We start from the raw sequence: 9756 nt of genomic DNA on the forward strand, positions 1-9756 counted from the left end.
TGTGTGTTTTAGAGCTTATAAAGGAATTAAATCAAATGGTTCATGTTGTGATAATTAGATAGGAATGTGTGTGAGTGTTACTGTGTGGTTGTTTTGTGTGTTAGTCATGCAATGGGCTGCTGTCCTGTTCAAGCTGTACCTACTCTTGTTTAGCCTCTAGCTGTGCCATGATCCTGAGCAGAATAAAACAAAACTATTGTCTTTAAAACCAAAAATCAGTACAGTTTGTTCATAATTTCATTTCTGTGCTCGAACTGCTCCCACCAGCAGCGGAGGGGTGGGGGGATTAAAAATTGTACCCACATTTTCAAAGTTAACACACATTTCATTTAACAATGGTAGTTTGGGCATTTTTCTGTTCCCCTGCTTCTGCCCTCTTCCCCCTCGCAGCAGCCGAAAACTCACTTGTGCACCTGCAGCCTCTCAGAGTTCCTGCTGATCTAAACATTGAAAGAATTATTTCATTTTCTGTTCCTCCCTTCTGTGGCAATGATTACCTTGAATTGTGTCTGTTTGTTGCAACCACCAGGTACAAAAACGAGCACCCAACATGGCAGCACTTGTAAGCGGTCTCAGAAAATCACTGAAATTCCACCGGATTAAGAAAAAAAGAAAAAGTCTTAGAAAGTTAAACACGTGTAGTGGAATAAATCTACCTAAATTTTCACCTCATGAGTTACATTTGAACTGCAGTTCAAAAAGATCTACCGACCGCAAAAATAGCGGAATGTGCACTGCACCGGCTGCACCAGTGAAGTGAAGTCACTGGAGGACAAAACAGCAGCGAAACGCATCAGGCACAAATAAAAGACAGAAAGCATAAAAGGACATGAGCCGACATAAACGATTGCATGTTAAATATGTTTTTTGAGGTGGCGACACTTTGAGAATGTTATTGTGGCCGTGCTCAGGACGCAGCTGTCTAGTGCCCCATGTCTGTGTTTGCCTTGGGCCCCCAAATTGCTAAATCCGCCACTGCTTGTGCAGATGCTGGTTGATTCCCATGTGTTACCTGTCATCCATGTGGAGACACTGGTATGCATGTCTTTTATAATTTTTGTATTGCTTTTATGTTTTTTTTTTGTTTTGTTTCTTTATAATGTGGACCTTGAGTCTGATAATAAAGTTGATGATTATGATGTCGTTAAACTGATTTTCTACAGTTTTCATGCAGTCTGGCCAACACCTTTTAAAGGAAACCACATAATCCACAGCTTTCAGGTTCAAAGAGAGCTCCAATGTCTGGGGGGCATTGAAAAAAAAAGGCTCTGTCATCTTTAGTTTTCAGCTTACTTGCTTTTAGCACCCCCAGTGTCTGTTTAGTAGAACCAAAAGCATAACTTGTCTCCTTGCTATGCGTTCGTCTTTTTAACACCTTAATCTTACAGCTCAAATGTCCCCCAGCCCTCCTTAGTGTCTACAAGAGTAATGTATCACTAAGTTAAACAAATTAGCCTTGTTAATTATCTAAAACATGCAGGAAATGCGTTGGAGCTACACTGCAGCACCAGATTGTGTCAGCTCTATTTTTTATAAGTCGCAACAGAGCGGCCACCAGTCCTAAGTTACAAGTGTGATATTCTGGCCACGGGGAAAATAGGGGCTGGGTGGCCTTTCATTAACTCTGTAAAGAGTCATTTTAGCACATACTGGCTCCAGAAAATTATTTGAAAATATGAAAAAATTGCAAGAGACCCAGAAAATCTGGGTGGTTTCCTATCATCTGTTTCGTATTTCGCAGTCGTTTGTGGAAGAAATTCCAATAAATTTTTTTAATCAAGCCTCCCACGGGCAAACATCCAACCACACAGCAAGAATAATCCATCTGTTTTGCTTAATCCTCCTTGTGGTGTCGAGGGCACTTGTCAGGATAACCCTCATGCGCTCCATAGGAAAAAGTGATACTGAGCAGGCCAATGTCCAGTGCAGACCCAAGTGCATTTATTTACATTTTTTACAAATTAAAAAGTAGGTAGCAAAAATCCATGCATGCCGCTCCATCCATCTCTCAACCCTCTCCAACAAACACAGAGCTGTATTTATAACAGGTGTGACTAATTGGACTAATCCTAAAACCCAGACACAGGTAAGTGCAAAAATACAATCTTTCAATAATCTTAAATTATCCTTAAATCATCATCTATAAGATTTCTTCAATAAATTACAATACAAAAATTGAAATATCCTTAATCAATCCTAAAAACATTCAGTGAAACTAATCTGCATTCCTAGAGCAGTTTCACTGGTCATCCCTCCTATTCATCCTGAATGGAATGCTCCGGAGCCTTCTTTAGGTGCTCCAGCTCCCCGGGGACTCTTTTAGCTGGAACACCTCCAGAAGCACAAAGGAAACAGGTAAGTACAAACACTCAATCATTTACCATTTTAAATCTTCAGTTCTCATATCAACTCTTCTTCTTACAGGTCTAAACTCTTCACCCTTTTTAAATAAACATTAAAACAATTGTTATTGTGTCTGGTTTCATTTATCCTACAAAACATAACAAAAGCCTGTGTAATGGACTTGCCACATTACATTCCTCCCCTCATCTTAAGGGTATACTACCTCTAAGCTTCATACATTCTCGAGAGAGAGTCAGCCACCGTGTTGGACTTTCCTGCCCGATAGCAGACAGTGAAGTCATATGGCTGTAGAGCCAAGTACCAACCAGCAAGTCCTGTGATGGAGTCCTTCATCCCGTGAAGCCATTGCAGAGCACGATGATCAGTCTCCAGGCTGAAACGACATCCCAACAGGTAGTATCTCAGCGACTCGACCGTCGATTTCATCGCCAAGCACTCCTTCTCCACAGTTGAATAACTAGTTTCTCGGTCCAGCAATTTCTTACTCAGAAAGCCAACAGGTCTCCTCTCTCCATCCACTTCCTGCAACAAAACTTCACCCAAACCTACACCAGATGCATCAGTTTGCAGAATGAAAGGTTTATCAAAATCAGGAGCCTGGAGTACTGTGTGTTCATTTACTGCCTCCTTAAGATCGGTGAAAGCTTGGTCACATTCAGCTGTCCAGTTTACCTTCCTTTGGTGACGCCACTTTAGTCAGGTCATGCAGCACGGCTGATCTACTTGCAAAGTGAGGGATGAACTTCCTATGCCACCCCACCAACCCAAGAAAACTTTTCACTTTCTTCTTTGTGGATGGGATCAGGAAGGAATGGATCACCTCCATCTTCCCCACTTGAGGTCTCAGTTTCACATGACCTATGACAAATCCCAGGTACTCCACCTGTCTTTGAGCCAGACAGCTTTTCTGTGGGTTGATTGTCAATCCAGCTGCCTTGATATGCTGCAGAACCTCTTTCAGATGACAGATGTGCTCTTCCCAGCTTCAGCTGTATATCACCATGTCATCTAGATATGCAGCGGCATAGTCTGAAACATCTCTCAGAACATTGTCTATTAACCTCTGAAAGGTGGCTGGTGCTCCTTGGAGTCCAAATGGCATTACACAGAACTGGTACATACCAAATGGCATTCTGAATGCCGTCAGCTCACGAGCCTCAGGAGCCAGAGCTACTTGCCAATAACCCATACTCAGGTCTAAGGTGGAGATGTATTCAGCTTGTCCCATTCGTTCCACCAGTTCGTCAATCCTGGGCATAGGGTGCAGATCACACAATGAAACTGCATTCAGGTAACGAAAGTCAATGCAAAATTGCAGTGAGCCATCCTTCTTCAGTACCAGCACCACTGGACTGTACCATTCACTCCTGGACATCTCAATTATACCCAATTCCAGCATCACGTGGATTTCCTTCTTCAGGCTTGTCACCAGCCTCTCCAGAACCCTGTAGCTCCGTCGGCACGGAGTTGCTTCCTCCTTCAACCGAATGTTGTGTTGCACCAAGTCAGTGTATCCAGGGGTGTCTTTAAGGAGTTCTGCGTCCATGAGCAGAGCCACCTCTTCCTGTTGAAGCTTGTGGCACCTCCCGGTATGCAAACAGCAGGTACGGCAACGATTGGTCCCAGTCCTTTCTTGTTTGAGAAACAAACTTCCGCAACATATTTTTCAAAGTTTGGTTATACCGTTCCACTAGCCCATCCGTTTGGGAGTGGTATGGGGTGGTCCTAATCCCCTTAACCCTTAGGAGCTTGTACACCTGCTGTAATAACTTTTTCAGTGAGAGTAAGATGGCGCTTGCGCACGGTCACGCTGCGAGCTGCTCGTCCTCTTTACGCACTGATGCCTTGCATTTTATCGGTTTTTATTGGCGTTTTATTGGCTTTTATGCACTTTTCTTGTCGCTGATCCCTTTTTTGAATGGTGTGGATCCTCTGCTGACGTATGATCGAGCTGCGCTGCTGAGGCTTCGTCCTTCCGTTGATGTAGCCGGCAGCGCGCGCTAGGAACCGGGCTGTGCGAGCTATGAACCTCACGGACGATGCTGCTGGTTGAACTGCCCGCGTGCTCTCTCCACCCAAGCCGTGATGTGTTGGCCCTCTGTCCGCCCCAGCTCGAGAAGGAAGCATCGGAGAAGACGAGGAAAGAGAGGTAGCCGGCGCGTGAGACGTCGGCCTGGATCCCTGAACAAGCGGCTGGCCCGATCCGGCCCAGCTTCTGACCCGATGGTTCCGAGATGTCTCCTGGATTACTCGGCGCCCTGCCCAGGGAACTCGGCCGGCTCTGATGGTGTATCGGCACCGCGCCACGGCCGATCGGCTCGAAGATCACGCCAGACTGGGGTTTGCTGGGAGAATCTGCGCTCGGTTACAGGCACAGAGTTAGAGGCGACTGGGTCCGTGCGCGATCTCTGTGCTGCAATCCCGCTGCAGACCCGGTTTGGTTTGGTCAATGCCAGGGCTGTGCTGAACAAAACTTTTATTCTTTGTGACTTTTTTATTCAGCATGACCTGGGTTTTCTCTGCATCTGTGAGTCCTGGATCCCGTTTGGCGACACAAGTTCCCTACTCGAGCTCATACCACCTGGCTGCTCGTGTTTTAATACCCCCAGACCACGGGGCAGAGGTGGAGGGCTGGTTGTTGTTTTTAAATCCAGCTTTCCTTGTAAACAGCTTACACCCACCATGTCATTTTCTTCCTTTGAACTGTGCTTATTTGAGCTGTGCATCTCCCCCCGCCTGCTCGTTGTGCTGATTTATCGGCCTCCAAAGACTGACTCTAACTTCCTTAATGATTTCTGTGATCTTGTGGCAGACTGCATCCTAAAATATGATTATGTCCTATTTTTTGGTGATTTTAACATCCATATCTGCTGTCCTGATAATGTGCTTGCTAAAGGTTTTTTTAATTTGCTAGAGTCATTCAATCTAACTCAATGGGTATCATCCCCAACTCATGCCAGGGGTCACACCCTGGACCTGGTTATCTCTTATGGTCTACCCATCATGAACCTTGTGACTTTGCCTCCTGTGTTCTCTGACCACTCTCCAATACTCTGTGATGTTACGTTGCCATGTCCTGTCCCTGTGTGTGAAGCTCTAGCTACTAGGTTCAGAGCCCTGGATGCAGAAACTATTTCAAAGTTTGTGGACTGTATGTCTGTAAGGTTAGAGACCTTTAACCCTGATCCATCTAACGTTGATCACTATTCACAACACTTTGATGTACTTTGTAATCAGGTCCTGGATGTGGTTGCCCCTCTCAAGCTTTGCAAGTCTCGGCCTAGGAGGGAGCCTTGGCTCTCTGATGTCACACGGGCTTGTAGGCGGGCGTGTAGATCCTCTGAGAGAAAGTGGGAAAAGGATGGCCTACAGGTCTCGCGTGAGTTGTTCAGAGCTTCTCTGGTTGCTTATCAGGATGCAGTGAGGGCTGCCAGAATGGCCTATTTTGCAGACATCATTGAGACAAACTCCAATAATCCTAAGATTCTCTTCAAAACGCTAAACTCAGTTCTGGTGTATCAGGAGCCTAGCTTCATGTCTCCTACAGCTGCTGGAAACTCTGAAGCTTTTCACAAATTCTTTGTTGATAAAGTGTCGGGCATTAGAGCAGTCATTTCTGGTAACTCTGTTGACCCTGTTCCAGTTCATCCATTACCACCCACCCTGAGCTCCCTCCATACAGTTTCATACTCTGAGCTGAGTAAGCTTGTTGCGAGGCAGAAGCCATCTGGCTCTCCACTTGATGTTCTACCGCCTCGTCTCTGGAAGGCTGCCTTTCCGTGCCTTGGCCCATCACTTGGTCAGATTATCAATGGGAGCCTCAGCACAGGTGTGGTCCCATCTGCTTTGAAAGCAGCAGTTATTCGGCCGACCCTGAAGAAACCTGGTGCTGATGTCTCTGTGATAGAAAATTACAGGCCTATCTCTACCCTGCCCTTTACATCTAAACTGCTTGAGAAAGTCGTTTATCAGCAGCTGGTCTCACATTTAGCTGACTCTGATCTGTTTGAGGTTTTCCAATCAGGGTTCAGGTCTGGCCATAGCACAGAGTCTGCTCTACTGAGGGTCCTAAATGACATCTATCTATCACTAGATCACGGAACATCTGTGCTGCTTCTGTTATTAGACCTGACAGCAGCCTTCGACACAGTTGACCACGCGATTCTACTCGATCGCTTGGAACGATGGGTTGGGATCAAAGGGTCAGCTCTGGACTGGTTTAGATCGTATCTCCAAAACAGGACATTCTGTGTTAAACTGGGTGATGTTTTTTCTTCTTGGGAGGGGCTCCGGTGGGGGGTCCCGCAGGGGTCGATCCTTGGTCCACTTTTGTTTGCCATTTATCTGCTACCTCTGGGGTCAATCTTTCGTAAACATGGCCTATCATTCCATCTGTATGCTGACGATTGCCAGATTTACTCTCCATTGTGTCAGGAGAAAGGTCACTCTATTCAGTCCTTTGTCTCCTGTGTTAATGAGGTGAAGTCTTGGCTAATGTCCAACTATCTACATCTGAATGAGGGAAAGACAGAGCTCATTGTTTTTCACCCCAACAGCAGGAATGTGGATCGTTATGCTGATCTTGGCCCTCTTTCTCCATACTCAAAACCAGTTGTTACCAGTTTGGGGGTGAAACTTGATGTAGGACTTAAATTTGATGCACACATCAATTCTGTGATCCGGTCCAGTTTCTTTCACCTGAGACGCCTTGCTAAAATCAAGCATATGCTGTCGAGAGCCCACCTGGAGCGGGTACTGCATGCCTTTGTAATTTCTCGGCTTGACTACTGCAACTCTCTATATGCAGGGTTGTGTCAGTCAACACTGTGTCGCCTACAGGTTGTGCAGAACAGCGCTGCCAGGTTCCTGACTGGGACCAGGAAATGGGACCACATCAGTCCAGTTCTGGCCTCCCTGCACTGGCTTCCGATTTCCTATCGCTCACAATTCAAAATACTCGTCTTTGTTTATCATTTCTTCCAGGGTGGTGCTCCCCCCTATCTGGCCACACTCCTGAACAGACATTCCCCATCACGCGCTCTGCGCTCCTCTGACCAAGGCCTGCTCGCTGTCCCTCGGTCTAGGTGTCGTACCCGTGGGGACCGGGCTTTCTCAGTCCTAGCACCGTCACTCTGGAACCAGTTGCCACCCTCAGTTGGGCTGTCCCCTTCTCTGCCAGTCTTTAAGAATCACCTAAAAACACACCTCCTTCGCTTGGCGTTTCCAGAACATGCTTGATTATGGCCCTCTATTATGTTGAATCCGTTCCACAGTTTTCATTGGTACTCTCAATCCATCCACTCAATCCAATTGTGTTTCACACATTTGTATTTTACCGGAATGTTTCATCTATCTTGTAATTTCCATTTTGTATTTTGTAATTTGTATTTTGTAATTTGAATTTCTTTTATTGTTGATTTATTCAGTATAATTACTTACAACTGTACCATGTTCAGCGCTTTGGGCTACCTGACAGGGTTGCGGAAGGCGCTTTATAAATAAAGCTTTGATTGATTGATTGATTGATTGATTGATTGACATGAAGTTTGTCCCACAGTAAGTCAAAATCTCTCTAGGAATCCCTACTCTAGAGAATAACTGCACTAAACAGTTAGCAACATTCTTAGCCTTCACTGTTTTTAGAGGGAATGCTTCTGGGTATCAAGTTCCATAGTCACAAAGAACTAATATGAATCTATACCCTGTACTACTACGCTTTAAGGGCCCCACTATGCCCATACCAAGTCTCTCAGATGGTGCTTCCATGATGGGTAGAGGCTGCAACATTGCCTGAGGCACTCTGCGTGAGGAGGTAAGTTTGACAAATTTCACATGAACTGCAAAATTTTGAGATGTCATTATACATGCCTGGCCAAACAAACCTGCTGGCAATCCTACGCAAGGTCTTCTGGCCAGCCCAAGGAACAGAATGTCCCAACTCCATTACCTTGGATCTGAACTGTTTAGGCAAAGCCAAAGCTTCTACTGTCCCCTTACTCTGGTACAGTGCCGTTCGTAATGACATATGTTGCATCCTCTAAACATCCTAAGCTACCTTGATTTACTCCCTCAACCTCTATCACCTTGCTTAACCAGGGTTTCAGGGTAACATCCTCTTTCTGTAACTTTGCTACATCAGAAGGGAGATTTGGCTCAACTGGCTAAAGAGAAATGTTTAAACTTTCCAGTTTGCATCTTTGTGGTCATCCTCATCACTTTACGCAGGCAAACTCCTGACACCAATTGTGGCGCCGAGGGCACTTGTCAGGATAACCCTCATGCGCTCCGGAAGAAAAAGTGATACTGAGCAGGCCAATGTCCAGTGCAGACCCAAGTGCATTTATTTACATTTTTTACAAATTAAAAACTAGGCAGCAAAAATCCATGCATGCCGCTCCATCCATCTCTCAACCCTCTCCAACAAACACAGAGCTGTATTTATAACAGGTGTGACTACCGTATTTTCCGCACCATAAGGTTCACCTGATTATACGGCACACAGCCAATCAGCGTCCTACTTAAAGGTTTGGTCCACACATAAGACTCATTGGATCAAAACACGCACCCAACAAAGCAAATGAGCGTCCCGGTCGGCACAATTAAGGCAAATTGGGCAATTAGATCAAAGTCAAATGTACTCCACTCATTATCTATACTAAAAAATTAATTTCTCATTATTGAAGTAACATTTAGTCCCAATTTAATGCACGGGTGCTTTTAGCAGCAAGAATGAAGATTTAAACTCTGGCAACAGCATGACTGACTGAACGCAGCGCCAAGCCCCTCTCACCGCTGCAGGAGCTGAGTCGGCCAGAGATAAATCATCATGTGCAGCCACTGTCATACTGCCATAGAGTATCACAGCTATAGGTCACAAGTAATGAGAGTAAAACTAAAGAGCTCTAAGCAATTTATTTATCCAGTTCCCCTCTATCTGATCCATTACAGTGGCTGTAATGACCTGGGAGCCGAGCAGAAAAGTCTTACTCCACCTAGTAGTGCATAATTGGTACAATAAGCCAAACGAAGAAGTTAGATCAAAATCAAACTTTATTCCTCTCATTCACAATAGGGGGTACTGCGCTGAGCCAGAGTTACCGGTACCTTAATACATGTATAAAAGGCGCATCCATTTTAAAATGCGCACTGCCGGTTCAGGGGAAGATCAAAGGTTTTTAATAGTGCCTTATGGTGTGGAAAATACGATAATTGGACTAATCCTAAAACCCAGACACAGGTAAGTACAAAAATACAATATTTCAATATTCTTAAATTATCCTTAAATCATCATCTATAAGATTTCTTTAATAAATTACAATACAAAAATTTAAATATCCTTAATCAATCCTAAAAACATTCAGTGAAACTAATCTGCATTCCTAGAGCAGTTTC

The sequence above is a fragment of the Nothobranchius furzeri genome, chromosome 6, assembly GCF_043380555.1.
Source record: "Nothobranchius furzeri strain GRZ-AD chromosome 6, NfurGRZ-RIMD1, whole genome shotgun sequence".
NCBI lineage: Eukaryota > Metazoa > Chordata > Actinopteri > Cyprinodontiformes > Nothobranchiidae > Nothobranchius > Nothobranchius furzeri.